The sequence below is a fragment of the Siniperca chuatsi genome, linkage group LG19 (genome assembly GCF_020085105.1).
Source record: "Siniperca chuatsi isolate FFG_IHB_CAS linkage group LG19, ASM2008510v1, whole genome shotgun sequence".
Classification (NCBI taxonomy): domain Eukaryota; kingdom Metazoa; phylum Chordata; class Actinopteri; order Centrarchiformes; family Sinipercidae; genus Siniperca; species Siniperca chuatsi.
In genome coordinates, this window is record NC_058060.1 from 21,565,289 (window position 1) to 21,584,441 (window position 19,153).

Consider the following 19,153-nt stretch of genomic DNA (forward strand, 5'->3'; position numbering starts at 1 on the left):
CAATCAAACTGCGGTCTGGTGCTTTTTTGTTGATTTATTAACTTGATTATTGATTGATTGCTTCATTCAATGATTTATTCACTCACTATTATCATCTTCACTAACTCACTGTTTATTTTTTTGGCGACTGATGCCCTATTTCTTGGTAACCTATGTATTGTATACAATTTCAAAACTTGCCAGTGGGTCCCCCCCCCCGTTGTTGGGTGGTTAATTTTTCTGACAGCACTTGAAGGCAGCGTCAGACTACTCAGAGCAGGGATACCACTGCAGATCAGTCTCTATTAGGAGTTTTCCTCTGGCTTGCAGGCTTCAGATTAAGCCCTTTTCCAGAGAAGCTCGATCTTAGCCTGGGCTCTTTGCACCAAAACCCCCTTGTGTTCTGGGTTGCCAGGTTTGGGATTGAACTGGGCATATATTTCCAAACAATCGCAATCAATCCACACCACTGTTTTGCCAGACATTATGCTTTTGCCAGGCATTATGTAAATCTATTTCCACTAAACCTCTGGGTTGCTAGGATTTGGATTGAGCTGAGTGTTTTCTCATAGGATGAGAGGATGTATGCCTGTGCTGGCAGATTATTTCTGGTTTTGGCAAATTAATTTAAACCAAACTTCAGTCTGCAGGTTTGGGGATCATTTGTCAGGTTGTAACAAGAGGAGCCCCAAGTTGCCAGGTCTGAAGCTGGACTAGCACGTTTCTTTCCATGTGAACCACTGATGCTTTTTCCTGTACTGATCAAACGACATGCCTGTGGCTCCTGTTGTTTGACATAGAAAACACATGGGCTCAGTTAGTGAGCAGCAATTCACAGACTCGTAAATAAAAGAGCAATCAATGAGTCCTGGGTTTGATGTTAGTCTTTTTTCCTTTTCCTGTCACTAGAAAAAACACCAGAGCAGATGTTAACTGGTGCAAAGGCGACTTTACTACTTGCTACCGGCTTTACTCCATTGTTAATTATCTGTTTCCACCTGCAGACCTTGGAAAGTTTTAAAAGTAGAAAACTTTTTTTCCCCCCCTCCAAGTGACACTTAAGTGGTGCAATTGCTCAGCAACTTAATGATTTTGGCCAATTTAAAAAGGCATCAAAATGAGTATTGGGGAAAAATCCAGTTACACCTTTCAAAAAACAGCCTGGCGTTCATTATATAAAACGTGACTTTGATTATATAATCCCCTTCAAGTGGAAAGAGATTTAAAACTTAATTAATTCAATTTGAAGTAGGGCATTAGTTGAGTCGGGGATACAGATGGTTATGCAGCACAGTAGAGTAATTGTTCCCGGTGTGACCCAGACTTTCCACTGTTTTAACAATAACAGTCATTAATCTCCTGTAACCCATCTTATCTCTCGCACCAGAGACTACAAGCTCATACCTCAGTGGATGTGTCACTGTCCACATCCTGGTTTGTGTGTGTGTGAAGGGAAAAAGGGGGTAGAGGGGGGTGTCTGCTGTTGTAACTGCAAGCTATTTATCTACATTAGCCAGGAATTATATCATCGGCCAGTTTTATCTTCATATTGTGACAGATGTTTAACATGCCCTGTCCACATAACCTTCTGTGTGTATTAGGCCATAAACTTCTAACACTGATTATTGTGCTCCACAGATGTGTAAAAAAAGATCAAGACAAAAAAGCAAGAGGGAAAACTAAAAGTGTATTTCCTGAATGAAATGCAGTGTGGTGGCTGGCAGCCACTGCTGCTGCTCACAGCATGGCTGTTGACCTTACATCTTTTTAAAATCTGTTCTCTTCCTCTGAAGGACTTGTAAAACTGTTGAACTCTCCCTTTAAAATGTATTTTATTACATCAGAATGATCGACAATTTGGGCTTGAAATAGTACTTTTTCTAATGTAATAAAAAAATTTCAAAGGGAGCATTCAATAGTGTTTCTGGACTCCGCACCTGGACAAGAAAGATGTGCATTTGTTTTGCACACTGATGATTTAAATCTATTATCTAACCATAGGTACAGTAAATTTTAACAAGACATCCCAGTGTGATGGCTGATACCTACTGAATATTACACAGTATTTCAAGATCCACATTCTCACAAAAATTGGGTCCGGATAGACCATCACTAATCTTGTCAAAACCATGCTGAAATTTAATTGGCTGACAGTTGGCATGATTTTTGGAGTACAATTAATACCTGCCAGGAGCTGCTAGGGCTGTGTGAAACATTTCAAATGCATCAAACTCTCAGAGTTAGGGCCATTTGAAGCTATAATGCTGCTATTGTGCCACCTATAAATATAATGGCACCAAATTTGGCAGGAAGGCTTTGAGTTTGTACCTGCAGACCACCGAATTCAGTTGCAATTGCATCAATGCGATTAAAAGTTATGTAAGTGTGAGTTAAACTGGCCTGCCTCTAAGACATTAGCAGCCAGTGAGGGCAAAGATTTTTGGAATATCACAGAGCAAATTGATTATTTTAGGGTGAGCCAGATATCCTATGCACCACATTTAGGATTGGACCAGAAGTGAAAAACCAAATTTGCCTCAGGAGGTTTCCTGTGGCACTTAAATCATTGACATCCTGTTAGTTTTTTTTATGCATTTATGTAAATCCATATTGCCTGCCATTGCAATCGCCCCCAAACAAACCATATTTCCAAAAGACACAGGAATTAAGTGTAACAGCAGTATTCCCCTGAAGTTTGTGTACATCTGAGTTCCTAGCTCAAACTGTTCATCTGAAGTGCCAATCAATGCATGTATATACAAAATGTACAGAAAATAAGAGCAATGAGAACATAAGTGACTAACAAGGGAAAAGAAGAGTCATAAGTAGTAGATGAGAAAATGAGCATATCAAAAACGATAGATCATGTGTGTCTATTTGAAACATGATTTTTCCTATTTCAGTCATTTACAGTTCATCCCACACCAAGGGCTACATTTGCTCCTTTAGTGGCAGGATTACCCATAATGCTTTACCTCCCCAGTGTATGATCCATTCCTCCAGGCAACTGTTTACTGTTTGTTGTTTAATGTTTAAAGAATAAAACACCAAATCCACTCCTTGGAGACTTTTACCCACTCTGTGCAGTCTAAAGATTCCTTTGCCTCGTTTTCTACATACGCAAGATTCACAAGGAGCTTTGGATTTCACTCAAGTACTTTTCAAATCCCTCTGGGTTTATTAAAGTTGAGTGCCAAAGATGTCAACGACAATGTCAATGTGAGTAACAGACAAACTGAAAACTTCATTAACTCCATTGTCAAGATGAAGCATTTTAGAAAACTTCAATGGGGTTATCACGCAGTGGAGCAAAAAAAAGGACGAGAGAAAAAAAAAAAAGACTACAGATAGATAAAACTACACAACTAAGACTACAGTCAGCTCAACAGTTCAGTCTGGTGTGTTAAGACTTGGGAGGAGAATTAAAAATTATTATTTGACGTGCATCATGGACACTCTCTCTGTATATCTGTAGATGACACCACTTCAAAGGGAGGCATCTGCAGTTCTTCTTTCCCCTATGAATCTTCTTTTTCTCCCTCATTTGTTCTGAGACACTCTCTCCTCAACTTCAAATACAAAATAATCCCTTTTCCCCCCTCTATTTATTTCCCTGCACTTCTGTCTCACATGGTCAATCCTCACAGGTCAAATGAATATTGTCAGGAATATTGTGAGTGAATGAATGAATGAATGAATGAATGAATTCACTCACTGTCAATCACCCCTAACATTATGATTAACCACTTTCTTCTGTCTCTCTCTTGCACAAATGTTGGCAAACACACACTCCCAGTCACACAGGAATGCAAGCTTTACAGGCATAATAAATTCCTGCTCATGCTGTCATATGTAGGACGCCGACAGTGCCAACTGTCATCTGAAAACCTTGAGCTTTTCCAGATTGAAAGCATTCCTTTGGAATAAAGACGGTTAAAGCCTCCCCTCTTTGCTATCTTAAATGGTATAAATATCACTGCATTTGATACTGCTGCAATGAAAAGCATCATTGTGTTTAATACTGTAGATCTTTAGGTTAAAATACTCCTACTGTGGGTGGATGGATGCTGATAAAGCTGTGTGTGTTGGTGTGTGAGCATACTCCAGATCTAAGTGGCCAGGGTCTCCTCGTGGGGGTGTTAAGGATTTTAGGAAGCTTCTACCATGAACAAACACACTCCCCACTGTAGAGAACACCAGGGAATCTGCACACATATACACACACCCCTTTGTGTAAGGCCTGCAATGGTAGTGGCACACAGATGTAAACCAGACCTCAGCTGGGTGGCAGGGGGAGGGATGCTCTTCCGGCAGCCGAAAACTTGAGTTTAATGTGTGTGTGTGTTTGACTCTGCTTTGATGCTGAATGATGAAGAAAAGAGGGAATTAGGCTGGCGATTAAGAAAGTTGAAGAAGAGGATTCACCACATAGAGACGGCTAAGTTCAGCTGATTCTCTTTCCCTTCTTTTTCACATTACACTCTTTTTGTTTATCATGTCATGCAAGTTCTCGGAATAGACACTCAATTTCACCCCTCAAAATCAGTTTACTTGTCATAGTAAGTTCGACTCAGTGTGTAAAAAGTTGTCTAATGTCTTCTATGGCTCACTAACTTTGTCAAGTCAGACAGATGATATCATCGGGGGGTTATCCGTTATCTTTTTATCAGGAAGGCCTGCATTACAAACTGGGGGCATGGAGTTTGAGAGGCGTGGCATTTACCAGCAGGGAGGGGTTAACAAAAGTCAATACTGAGTTGTATTAGCTGACGCTTGAGCTTGACACACTAGGGAAATCAATTTTGATTATTTTAGTCTGTCCCTTATGAGTCTCCCAAATTTATGAACATACATTAATTAAAAGTGCTGGAGTACTGGTTAATCTGCTGAATGAATTCATTGTTTGGTCAATAAAATGTCAGATAATAGTGAAAAATGGCCATCACCATTTCCCAAGCTGCCATATTCAATTTGCTAGTTTGTCCAACCAACAGTTCAAAACCCAAAAACATGTTAATTGACTAATCGATTAATTGACCAATAGCATAAATAGTAATTTCTTATTGGCTGGCAGGGGGCCATTAAATTTGTATCAGAGACAAACATTTTCTGGACGACAGTTTGGACCACCGCTGTAAATCAGTGTATGGAGGTATATTAAAAACACCACTAACAATACTTCTGCTTTGTGCTACATAAGCAGTTAACTCCTGCTAGTGAAAATGATTTAGCAAGAATAAATTTAAAAATTCACACACACACACTTTAAGACTTGGTGGAGTAAATGCCATTCCATTTGAAGCATACCACTGTTCACTTCCACCGTGTCCGTTTTTTTCATATATCATGACACCAGGTTGTGCATAGTTGCTTACACATAGGGGGAATATGCTGGACAAAAATGTTCCTCATCCTGGAAAAGTGTTATACTATATTTGATATTAATTATGTAGGAGCTTAAATCAGCCATTGACTTTATCTGCACTGCCACCTAGACAGGTGAGACCCAAAAAGCTTTGATAAGCTGATCGGCATTTATTTTAATAATCTATTCATGAAAACTACCCACACCAATTATTGTCCATTCTAAAAATCTAAGAAAAATTAAAGTTCTAAAGTACATTTAACCACCATTTTTGTGCCCAGTCCCACTTCAGTTCTGTGGTTTTTAAATGGATAAAAAAGGGGAATATAATTGGTACCAGAGCAGAGCAGTCTTTTTCTGTCCCAGAAGAATGACACTGAAACAGAATCATGATGTCTAGACAGTGCTGTCACATCCAAGAATTAAGAAAAAAAAAATCCATTAACACTAAAATCAGTGGAAATAATGTGTGCCAGCTGAAGACAAATGATTTAAAAGAGGGATATTGTTTAAAAAAAAAAAAAATGAAGAAGGAATCTTGAGGTCGGGGATAAGTTACTATAGCCCTTTTTAAAAACCGAGATCCTGCAATACTGCCGTAAAGAAGACCCGTCATTACGCCGGAAACAGTGATATTGGCGGGTGAACTCAGTGTTGAGGTGCTTTTGCTACCCGTGCACGTTTAAGACACACTCAGCAAAGTTGCTGTGCATTGTATACAACAATGGCGGATTCATGTGAGCAACTTGTTTGTGCGATTGATTTGATGCCAGCTGTTTTTTTAAATCCACCAGGGGTGGCTCACTCACATAACAAGTCATCAAAAAGGTTACACCCCTGTCCCGTCCTGCCGGCTACCCCATTTTACAAAGAAGTCGATTCAGCTCTATTACTACCTCCACCGCCTTTTCGTGTTCGTAGGTTTTATACAGAACATCGAGGCACAATAACAGCGCAGCACTCCCGCCTTGAACGGGCTGTATGGTAAATGGACTGCACTTGTATAGCATTTTTCTAGTCTTGCGACTGCTCAAACTACAAGTCATTCACCCCTTTCACACACTGATGGCAGGTGCCAACTGCTCATTAGAACCAAGAAACGAATCAGTCACACACACACACAGAACAATTTGGGGTTCAGTATTTTGCCCAAGGACACTTCGACATGGCTGAGGGAAGCCAGGATCAAACCGCAGATCTTCTGATTAGTGGACGACCCGCTCTACCTCTAAGCCACAGCTGCCTATAGCAATAATTACGTGTCAGAAGAACTTCATAGTTCATAAATTGCCTTTGCAAAATATATAAAAAAAAAAAGGGGCTTTTGTTTCACGTGCAGAGGATGGAAGTCCTGACACTTTAATGAGCCACCATTAATCCGATATTAATGGAAATTCACAGACATTGGTAATTGATTGGCAGTAGTAATAATAACAACAAGACTTGCAAGTCTCAAAATACTCACTTCCCTGTGGCTCAGTGTAAAACAAATGTCATCTTCTCTGCAGATCAGTGTGTATCAAACAGCGATACAAAGCCACAAACGGGCCTTAAGACAGACAGTCTCTAGTGACTCACGACCCATGTAGTTGGAAATGTGATTGTGAGAACTTTGACTTCAGAAAACAACTTTTTGTGGTCCTATTTTTTAAAATAGGACTGCAAACTTAAGTAATTTAGAACACTAAGAATGAAGGGATACTCTACTGAAGAGAGTTTAGCTTGGTTTGCAATGCATACATTGTGGACACTAATGCACTTAGAAGCTTATGTCCCAATAAAAATGTTATAGTTGAATCCCTAGATAAATTATCCAAAAAGGACCCCTGACTGATGTTTACTCACACAAGTTTCCAATCATGTCCTTCATATAGTTTTAGTATTAAAAATATCACCTCAGACGTGAACATAAAATAGAAAGGACTGCAGCTGGTTTCACTATTTAAAATGAGAGTAATCTGCTCTGATAGGAAGCTGTACTCTGATGACCGCCTCTTTATCTGACTCCCTGTTTTTCAGCTGGATTTTTCCAGTCCACTCCTGAGAGGAAACAGCAGCAGGAAAAGCAGGCGCTGCAGCTGGCAGGGACAGAGTGGGACGACAAGTGGACCTTCCATTTGACTGGGGGTGAAAACGCAACATACTGTAGAGTGCATGCTTATGACTAAATTCATTCCCTAACCTTTGACCTAGCCTTAACCTAATCTTAATTGTAAACTCACAACAAACCCTTAACCCTCATACTGTTCGTGAGGGAAGTGAGAATTTTAGTCCAACTGCACACATGCCATACAAACACATGGTCACAGTTGCATTATTACAGCCTATACTGTAATGTAAACTAGAGGATAGCAGTGGCTGTTCTGGCCTGGCCTATTTAAACCACAGGGGCCAGCAGTTCTTTCAGAGGGACCATTTAAATTAACTCTGACTCAAGTCAGACAGGTCCTCCAAAAACAAAAAAAAAAATCAAAGTGAGACTGCTGGTGTTATTTTACAAAAGTTAACATATTCAGATTTTAAAAAGAAAGCCAATAAACATGTCAGTCTTCCACTTCCTTTTGTCTGACGGTCCAAAACCCAAAGACTACAGTGATTTAAAAAACAAAAACAGAAAAAGCAAGAAAACCATCCCATCTGAGGGGTCTGAATCAGTGAATGTTATACATTACCATGTATTTTTGCTTAAATAAACTATTTACTATTCAAAAATCGTTGCAGCACTAAGACACACTGCAAATACGACTTAACACACATCCCTTATCTTCTTAACACACAAAATATTGTATACAGTATTGCAAAGCTTAGGCTATACTCAGTAGTGGAATAACAATGCACATGAAATATTCCTTTACACCAAAAAAGGATCAGCGCATGTATCAACACATGACTTAGACACTCTTTCCATCTACATGCTTTGTGTATTTAAGAGCTCCTATCAGACCATCTGCACAGGCTACAAGCTAACATTATTACAAATCCCATACAGGAAATGTGGCTACTAACAAAAGGAAAAAAATAATAATAATAATAATAAAAGGGGGAAATTCCGAATTGATTGTGTTTGTTTAGACAGCAAGCATTTTCACAGCAGCATCCAGGTAAACAACGCACAGGTAAACCAAACACAACAGCAATACAACCTCCATAAAATCAACAACTGCGCAGCAAGAAAAACACAGCCGCTACGGGCCATTTAGCAATCAGAAGAACCAAGAGACTGACCAGACACAGGGACAGACAGAAAGCAAAGGGTGTAACTTTATTGACTCACGTTATTTGAAGACGAAGGCAATTCTCCAAAGTGGCTAATATCCATCATGTCATATAATCTTTTTACACTTGTTCTTTGTAAAGTTTTTCACCAGGACTCCGTCTCCACGCGTCATTGCTGCTAGCTTATTATTTGTACACAGGCGCTGAAATCATTGGCACTTTTAAACTAGCTAACTCTACCAGGTTATTTCATTTAAATGACTTAGATAACTTCCATTAATTAGTTTGGCGTGAGGCGACTGGCTTAACTCCAGCATCTCACAGTGTCAACATGTGATTGGTTGATACTTCATATTCTTAATCAAAGGATATCAACGTCACCTGGCTTCTTCTCAGTAGACTGAAAGACGTGAAAAACCTTTTCTGACAGAAATGTACTGCACGCTGCAAACGAGAGGGGCGCTGTTTCACTCGAGACATGGCAGAAACGCAATATTAATAACGCTGTTACTGTATGTGACTGTAACAAATCTTTTTATTAAAATGGAAATGTTTGTTTTAATATTAGAGGGAACTCCTTATAAAAAGTAATAACATATATAATAGTATAATACAGAAAAAATGTAATATATGAAATAATAAAATAGTGATATAAAATAAATACAAGTTCCAAGAAAATATCTTGGACTTTGTACCAAGAAAAAAAGTGGATTTAAGGGGGCAACAAAGGCCCACCCCAGAAGGGTTGGGCTGCCATTGAGTGTGTGTCACCTGTAATTTGTGTGGCCATTTTGAACACTGAGCATTTTTAATTAGTGGCAGCAAAACTTTACAGTGCCAGTAGCAACTTTTTAATGACTTATTTTCACTGGGTATCCATATCATATCACAGATTCACAGTGGTATGAATTGCTGTCTGGTTTATTTATTTTTTTTTAATTCATTTACACTCTGTTTCCTTCCCTCTTTCCACTGGGCACTGTGTATCAACGTGCAACATATTGCACTCATAGACAATTGGCAGAGTCAGAGGTATAACATAACAACCCAACAGGTTTCAACAAAGTATTTTGTTTTGGGTCAGGTACATGCTGTTTTGTTGTGTAAAGCTTTAAGCTTGAGCTGGGTTTGAGTAGGAGAACTCTACTGACTAGTTTTTTCTTCTCTTGCAGCCACAGAACGTATGTACATTGGTGGTCAGCTTTGAGTTGTGTTCAAGTCCAAGAGAAGAGGTGACTCAAAGTGTTTGACCATAGCCGTTAACAGTGCTACAGGGGTGTGTCAGGGCCCTTACATTTCACACATTTTCTCTACAAACGTATCTGTATGTGTGTCTGTGCATGCATGAAAACGTGCAAGAGGCAATTTGTGTGTGTGTGTGTGTGTGTGTGTGTGTGTGTGTGTAGCTGTTAGTGTGGCTCAGCCTCTGCCTTTCTTTCATTCATTCTGTTTGTTTGTTCCTGTTTACAGTCTGAGCAGCTCCAAAGTGCGGACCGTTGCAAACACCGTTACAAAACTCAGGAAAACAGATAACAACATCTTCCTTCCCCAAATCAGTAAGCAGTTTTCCTATTAAGAAAAGTCTGGTTTCCCAAATGCAATCGCAGTGCTCTGATACCTTTTAAGGAAGCAGCAGCAGCATTATGAAGCAGCACCGGCCTGAGACAGTTTGAAGTGGTTATCCACAAGATTTATCCATCCTCTCTTAATATCCTCTTTCAAAAGGATATTGTCTAACTCAATTTCTATACAGGGGTCATTAAAGTGCCTTTTGCAAAGGAAAGAGAAAGTGATGACTTTGTCACTTTTTCTTTCTTACCATCTCTCTTTCTTCTTCTTCACTGACATCATCAGGTCGTGTTGTCAGTGAGTCATCAGGTTGCCCCGTTTACCTCACTGAAACGCTTGCCAAGCTCGGGGCGCACTTACATAAGCCCCCACTTCAAATGAATCAAGTTGAAAGCGTACGAGGAGCACAAGCCTTTACAGGAAGGAATCCTTCAAGAGAAAGAGTTTCCAGAGCTGACAGGTTTTTCAGAGAGTCTAATGAAGCAACTGGCTGTGATCCAGACAGTTTCTAAAACTTTAGGAAGGAGGAGGTAATGTTGACTTCTTATCCTTGCTCTTATCTTATCTTGATTGTTACTGCATTTGGTGTTTAAGAACAGCATTATTCCTCTTATGAACAGATTGTGCACTTTTTTAACATATTTTAGTACTAAAGAAAAATCATTCCTGGCTTCTTGTATCTTTATGATAATCTCATTCCTCATTCTAAGACAATGTAGGTTTACCAGCAGACTTTACGAAGTACTTTGACCTGTGTGGCTGCTCTGCTCAGGTTCTGAGAATATCGCTTACAGGTAATGAATGCCCTTTTTGCCAAAACCTCCACACTAACTCCTACCGCCTTTCCCACAGGGATTACTATGTCTGTGTGTGTACATGGTCGTGTGTGTTTTTGCCTGTGTGTACGCGGGGGTATGAGTCGATCTGTTGGCTATATATGGCTAACAGCATGGAGTTATCTCCAAGGTGAATGATGTGAGGCAGCTGACAGATGCAGCGTTCCTTCACATTCGTCTTTCTGTAGAATAAAAAGAGAGTTAATCACTGCAACATTAACAACACTGTGAGATGTGGAAGATTTTAAATGAAAATGTACTGTATCACCAGTGCTTCTACTTTATTTTGTGTTGTGTTATATAACATGGTTTCCCCTAGAAAATTGCTTATCGGAGGTAACTCCCTTTTCCCTCTCAGCAGATCTTTGGCTCACTACAGACACTGGCTCCAGCGAGTCCAGACAACAGCCAAGGTTTGTTTTAGCCGTTACGACACAAATGCTAATTAACTACAGCTGAAATAATCCTCTGTCAGTGATGTCATTTTAAACGTTGAAAGCGACAGTCAGCACCAGCTAAAATGCGCCTGCTAACATTAACTGACTTTTGTATATTGGTCTTTGCTAATAAAAAAAAAAATCATTTTACAGTTCAGTTTTTGTACGGATTAAACAAACAAGATATAAGGTGTTAATTAGTGAGCTTTAGAGGTGCTGGTAGACGGGTTTTGTTGCCTTTGGACAGAGCCAGGCTAGCTGTTTCACCCTGTTTTCAGTCTTTATGCTAAGCTAAGCTAACTAGCTGCAGGTTGTAGCTTCATATTTAGTGTACAGTCATAAGAGTGCTATTTTTTTTAAATTCCCCTCCTTTTCTCTTGTGGCTGTCGATGTATTTGGCCATTATTTCCACAATGTTGGTGATGAAATTGTGGTTGCTCTGTGAATTGAGATGCAGCTACAAAACCTCTATATTGTGGAGGTGAGCAGCCACCGTGTCTCTTTGTCTCTTCTTTCACATATGTTTTCTTAGTTGGATAAACCTTGGCAAGTTAATATACACACACTCTGTGAATGAGATCAACGCTTAAGCACCCACACTAAGAGAGCACAACTGTCACCTCTGCTAACTGTGATCCAAAGAAAGTGAAACACACTATTCACATTTTAAATTCAAATCAACTGTGTCAAGAGGCCTGCGGGGGCTCACTCCCAGTTCGGATGTTCTCTGGTTACAGGGAGGCGTGGGCGCTCTCACTCCATCAGACGTAAACAGACGTCCTCTCCAGCGCCTGATGACATCGGCAGAGTGTCGCCCACTGGCGTTCCTCTACTCATGTTCTTTCACCTGGATTTCAGTGTTTGATTGACAAAACGTCCCATTGATGAGGTGAATTAAAACCCAAAATCTACAGACAAAATCTGTGATTTCAAGACCATGAACAACAACCTCACAGCCTAATTCTGTTTCTTGATATGGATGGTATGGTTGGTCTGAATCATTTGTCAAAGCCTAAGAGTAATTTTACCGTAACTTGACTGTTTACACATCCAACAATATGCACATCACTCCTGCAAGAAATCTAAACAAAAACAAACCTTTCCTGCAAATTGTTCACATTCTCACCCTGAGGGTTCATTCATATTTTGAAATATGACATTTTGAGGGACATCCTCAAACCTTGAAGTTTCAGCAATTTATAGTGTCAGTGGTTTGAATGTTGTTTAACATGCTGTGTTAGCTCTTCTCTGTTAGCATTTCAGTTTTCTCTGGTCTGCATTGCAAAGCCTTTGAGCCTCTCACATGCAAATTACACTTCATGGGAATGGTTATGTGAAGCAAAATAACAGATGCAATACTTTTCTTTAAAGTACATTGGCAGATTGTTTTAAGGATTTTTCCTGTTATTACAACCAGATGTGATGTGTGTAATACTAGGTCAAATAATATTTGGTCTGTGAGTGAGTGAGAATATATGGAGATGATTTAAACGGAACAAATATACAATCAAATAAGTCCTGTATTTATTAAAGTTGGTGTAAAACAGTTTTGCATTTGATTTCATTTGATATTTTTAGTTACAGATTACTAAACAAACAGGGTATTTATAAGAATTTTGAGATGACGCATAATTTACACTGAACTATGAACTCCTCCAAAGCTTCTAATCTCCACTGAAGATCATGAACCACTGACAGAGCTGATATTTGAGGTATTGCAGCAACCTAACACTGTGGATGTGTGGTAGCTGGACCCTGACAGCTGCTTCCTTCCAGAGGCCTGCTCTGCAGAAACGCTGGAGAAGACAAACCTCCCATTTAAAATGCCAAGATCCACAGAGAGAGGCCAGGCTGAGGAACATCCTCCCTGCCCTCCAGCCCTCCAGCCCTCCATCCTAATATACTAATATTTCCTCTAAAGGTTGCTCATTGGGAGCTGAGGAGGCCTCTGAAATAGCATTTGGAGCCCTATGACAATGAAACCCTCCACTAAAAACCAAATAAAACATAGATTATGCTATTTATGGGATATCTTTATGCAAGGTGGCTCAGCAGCTAATCTGTGCAATGTGAGAGCATCGAAGGCCCACAAAGATGAATCAGTCACTGTGAAGGGCACTATTTTGCTTCATATTATCTCACTCAGACAATCATTAAACATAACATATACAGTATATCCACACTGATATACTGTAAATAGGGTGCACAAAATAGATAGAAACACCTCTCAGTATAACGCAATACAATTCAACAACAACAACACAAACTACAACCTCAGAAAAGCTTAAAACCTTAAATATAGTATGAGAGAGGTTAGAATTCTGTGTGTATTACAGAATATTCATGTTTAAACACTGGTTGATTGGGGGGGAAGGGAGTTTTTCACAGGGTCGTCCTCTGTCTCCTACATTCACCCCACAGTACAGTGACCTGTCAGCCTGAGCTCAGCAGTTTCAAGGTCACATACACATAGCACCCTTGAATCTTTTGCATTCCACAGGAGCCATATTGTGTAATACTGACCACCAAACATCAGTCCTGGTTATTTCTGCTTGTAATAGACTCAGCGTTCTTTCCATCCTCTTCGCGTCAAGACAGACATCTAGTTTCCTTATATACATAGAATAAGACGGTGTAGTCCCTCATTTCGGCTTCGAAACGTCTTGATTCTGAAAACAGTGTCCAGATGACTACGACTGAAACCTTTTCTATGATTATATACATACAGTAGAGTTGTTTTTTTTTAAAAGTACTAAAAACAAAACTTTTTAATACTAATACCAATTAAACTTTAAATATCTTAAATAAATCCATGTCTTTATTTGCAATTAAAGAAACTTGTATATATGATAATAGCCTAACAGCAAACAGTGACAGCTGTCTCATTTGAACAGGTCCATCAGTGGTTGAATGGGCATCGGTAGATCCACGCATCCTCGTCTGAGTGAATTGTTTTTTATTAATTGTGAATTAACCTATTGACAAGCCCAGACAGAAGTAGCTGAGAAACACTGACTTGATGGTGAGTTTCAAAGTGAGATAACCAGTTTTTAAGTAATTAACAGCAAGTGTTTCAGTGTCCCACCAGATGTGGTGTACATGATGTAATGATGTAAGTCTTTATTCTAATTTCAGGAAAAGTGTATGTTAAGTAGAAAGTATATTTTGTCAGTATCTTGTAAAAGTAACTGTTCTGTGCTTCATCCTTCCTCTTTCACTTTCTCCCCATGTCTTTCTCCTTTCCCCCTCCTCTCTGCATCATCTCTCAGGGGAAACAACCTCACCAAGCCAACTCTGATGTGAAGTTTTTCATTATATTTCTCCACATGCTCCAGCATTTATTTGAGTTTGCTTATGATGTGATATCATGTGGCTGTCATGGCGAAAATAAACACAACACCTTTTTGACCAAAAATGGTAATTTCAGCCCCTGAAAGAGGCATCTGGTCACAGTTTTTCACATATGATTCACCCCTCATAAACATTTCCTCCTTGATACCCTGAAGGAATCATGGCTGTGCAGCAGGAGGGAGCAAGTGTAAGAACAACGGAATTTAGATTAAGTGACACAATCCTCCCATGGACTGTACAATGAGAAGGATGCTTAATAGCAATGAATTAAGGTCATACCCCTTAGAATTGTTGTACCGCATTAAGACATATTACCTGGTTCACCTATAAGGCAACAAGTTAAAATTACATGAGGATACAGCAGGGTGCAGTGATGCTCATTCAGATGTTGTGATTTTAAAAACTCCACTTGTAATTTAGAAAAACAAATGACTATTTTCCCCTTTTTCCAGTTTGGGGTGCATAAAACCATTCAAAAAGGTCTCGAGCACAGTTTCATTTGACCATGTAGAAGAATTTTTCTATGCACTAAATGGTAAAATGGGAATATATATGTGCATGACAAATTCTGTTTTCCAGAAATAGCTAATTGCTGGCAGGAGGGCCAGCCTTATCAAAGTGTGATGTTTTATTCCGTTGCTGTAACGGCAGTGAGCAAGAGGCACACAGTAAACTTGAAATGAACCCAAGCACTTCTTGAATTAGTCATTGAATGGCCCACTAATATACAGTAGGTTGGCAGCCAAATGCACGATACAGAGGGTTGTAAATGTCTTATTAGTCAAAAACAAACTCAAGAAAATACAGGAAATGGGGGAGCTGCTTTGTAACACTTTTTGTTTACTAGCAATTTGTTAATGTTATGAACTGCTTCTTTTCAAATCTTTTAAAAATATTTTGTGGTACTTGTAGTTATGAAAAATGTTGTCATTAAAAATGTAACTGTAATTTTGTTCATTTTATGGGCAACAACCAGCAGAGGTTGCTTGCTGCGGTTCGTCTGCTAGCTGGAAATGGTTGTGACTGACAGAAAATAAGATCGAAGATAATCACAGAAAGCTTTAGCTGTGGGTAAAAGTTTTAATTTGAATGGTGAAAAAAGATAATTGGGCAGCAGTGAAATGGCAAGTTCATTTGTTTGATTATAAGCTGAAAATGGAAATTAAGCTTAATTTATGCTTGGTTGCTCGACATGAACTGTATTGCAACAATACTGATGGAGGAGCAGAGACTGTTGAAATATACTGTTGCTTCTGGCCACCGGTGGCAGCACTGATTATGCACCATCATAGATTTTCCACGGGTAATTTTGCTGGAAAGGATGGACTTTTTTCTCCTGATAGAAGTGTGTCGTCCCTCCAGTGAGTTTGTATTTTCGACATTTTGTTTTACATTGTCAACATTTTTCTCTTACTGAACTCAAACACCATGTAAAACACAACAAAATATCAACATTTCTCAAAATCTCTTATATTTTACATAAAATAACTTTTGGCACTTTTAAACATCTATATCAGACTAATGTTTTTAGCGAAACACAGTCAGTTTCTTTCTAGGGTGGAGCATCAAAGCAACTTATATTCACTGAGCATGAAGAAAAGGCCTCTCTAATGGCTAATTATGTGTCAGATAAGGTCAGTGGAAGATGTAAGTGGGAAAAAAAAAGCACAATATCTTTAAATCTTTCTCCTACAGTTTTTCAGAGGAGAGCGAAGTAGAGCCACTCACAGGAAATCCACAACCTTTGGTACAGGGGCTTTCCAGTGTTGCCATGATACTAATGACCACAAATATATTTTGACCCCTGAGAAGTAAGGATGTGTTTGTGTGTATGTGTGATGGAGGAAATTACACATTAAACATGACTGGTGTCCAAAGTGCTGACTGGCTAAAGAATTTTTTTGGCCACAGCCTCTATTGTTTGTGTATGCACTTGTACATTTCTGTGTGTGTTTGTGTGCACTTACAGAATATACATGCTTGACTGTCTTTGTCGCTGGCTTGCATGTGTAGCTTTGTCCTCCCCACCCAGCTGAATCAGTGTTTATCCCCTGACCGGGTGTGAAGTTAAGCAACAGTTTGGGGGTCTGCCCATGTGAAAATGACTTTTTTTTCCCCAATCCTGCTCCAGAGAGAAAAAGTTAATGAGTTTTCAGGATGACCAACCAGCACACCATTGAAATAGTTTGTTCCTGTTCTGAGATCAGAACTAATCTGAGCTAAGATCCTGTTTTAGGTCAATTAAAGATGAAAGATTTGCTCAAGCAAAACTTGAACATTTTGAAGTTTTACGTACAGGCAGAAACTTTCATAAAACAGAAACATCATGTACATGTTACGGACAGAGAGGCAGGAGACACCGATAGGGAGACAGATGCTTTTTGATTACAGCCAGGTAAGCAGGTATGGAGAAGGGGAAGCCCGTTGGAGTGGGGAACCCGCTGGAGTGGACCATAGGGGTTATGCAGAATCGCATGTGGAGTCCTTAGATCAACAAGGTCAGACAATTGGCTGAGGTGAGTGTTGGGCTTTCATGCTGGCTGTGATTAGGTGCTGATGGGGAGCAGGTGCCTGGCGTATCCGTGACAGTACAGGAGATAAAGGTCATTTTTCTAAGAAGACCACAAAGGATCTCGGGAAAGTTTTAAACATTATTTAAACAACAAGAAATCCCCCAAAGGCAACACAGGATGTCAAAGCCACAATGACAGGAAAATGCAGGAATTTCTGCAACTTGTATTTTCCACCTTCTGTCCATTCAGTGGCCACTTCCTTTACCGACATAAGTGAGTTTTAAGGTTAATTTAGTGGTTAAGTGTTAGTGCAAATAACCATGTGATAGTAAAAAGAAAACAAACAATATAGTTATTACAAAGTATTTTTTTTTCAGCAAGATGCTCAAAGGAAAATTCTATAACTGTTGTATATTTTGCATTTGTAAACTTGTTCTTGACTTTTCAAAAGGTTTACAAATAAGTAGAACATCACATTTTCTTTCTGCTGTGTCAGACTTTTTACTATATTTTCTAAAAAATAAATTTAAGAATCTACAGCCATGCTAGCGGCTCTGTGAGGCTGTACTGCACAGTGGTGCTTTGAGCTAAATGCTAAAATGCTCACAATGACAATGCTAACATGTTTAGCAGGTATAATGTTTACCATGTTTACCATCTTAGCTTAACGTGTTAGCATGTGCTAATTAGCACTAAACACAGAGGCTGATGGGAATGTCATTAGCTTTGCAGGTATTTGGTCATAAACCAAAGTATTGTCCAAACAATAAAAATTTCAGCTAGATGATGGTTATTACAGTTGATCGTGAGGGGTACATGAACGCCTGTACAAAATTTCAAGGCCATCATTTCAATAGTTGTCGAGACATTTCACTCAAACCACAAATGGTGACCTCATGGTGGCACTAGAGGAAAAGTCACAGTGTCACCAAAATCATTAGGATACATCATTTGGGGACATGAATATCTGCACAAAATTTTGTGCCAATCCGTCTAGTAGATGATGTGATATTTCACAGGATAAGAAAACAGTTTGACTTGCTGGCTGGCGGAGCTAGGGGAACAGTCAGAGGACCTCCAAAGTCATTAGGATTCATCCTCTGGGGACCATGAATGTCTGTGCAAAATTTGAAGGCAATTCATCCAATAATTAATGATATATTTCAGTCTGGACCCAAGTGGCAGCCTGACTGACCAATCAACATTGCTACCACCAGAACCAGACTGCTAGTGTGGTTGAGAAACTGAAAAGCTACAAGAAAGTGCAAAGACACGGTACAGCAGCTTTTATTGAAGCAGAGTCCGTATGAATCCACTTATTAATCCAGGCCCTCATGTGTCATCCTGAGCCAGCAATTTGCACATTTTAGTAGCTATGCATAGGACGTCAACTTCCAGTGGTTTGAATGCTAGCTGAAGCACGCCAAGCATGACGATCATCTGCTTTGAAATATGCTGGGTGAGAAATACGAGATAAAATGTATTACGGAATAACAGTAAATAGAGACATTCTCAAAACTGAATGTCACACTCATAAGACCTCCACCAGCAGTCACAGTAAGGACCTCACAACATGCTGACACAATACTGTCGTCTCTCTTGTACCTCGCCTGGATCGTGTATTCGTGGAAACTGTGAGTCGCCACGGAGTGAGCACCAGCAGCTCGCCAAGCCACATGACAAGAGCCTCCCGCCAGAGGAACAAGCTGGGAGCAAAAGCTCATGTTGGAAGTCACAGCTGGCCATGCTGTGTTGTGCAGAGGAGAAAAAAATTCTTATTGTACTGTGCACACCATGTCTTTCCATGTATCATTGTTTAAATAATGGTCTATTAAATCTGTGTTCTTCTCACTTTGGTGACTCTGCTGGTTTTTCATCCTGTCATTC

The 19,153-nt window shown here is 39.5% G+C and overlaps 1 protein-coding gene and 1 long non-coding RNA gene across 3 annotated transcripts in view; one reads left to right on the forward strand and one right to left on the reverse strand.

Annotated features, from left to right (window-relative positions):
* LOC122866868 (collagen alpha-1(XVIII) chain-like) overlaps positions 1 to 8,893 on the reverse strand; it is an 82,052-nt gene extending 73,159 nt beyond the window's left edge. Inside the window, exon 1 of the mRNA XM_044177061.1 lies at positions 8,619 to 8,893. The gene's annotated coding sequence lies outside the window, so the exon portion shown is untranslated. The remainder of the gene's footprint in view (positions 1 to 8,618) is intronic.
* An 805-nt stretch (positions 8,894 to 9,698) lies between these two features.
* On the forward strand, positions 9,699 to 14,772 carry LOC122866870. Of its 2 annotated transcripts, XR_006375822.1 has the most exons (8): positions 9,699 to 9,792; positions 10,031 to 10,116; positions 10,415 to 10,659; positions 10,840 to 10,923; positions 11,327 to 11,378; positions 12,140 to 12,291; positions 14,297 to 14,424; positions 14,672 to 14,772. It is a non-coding gene; the product is annotated as an uncharacterized LOC122866870 (long non-coding RNA). The 2 variants fall into 2 exon arrangements; XR_006375821.1 differs by lacking the exons at positions 14,297 to 14,424; positions 14,672 to 14,772 and having other exon boundaries at positions 12,140 to 12,908.
* Positions 14,773 to 19,153: the final 4,381 nt, after the last annotated feature.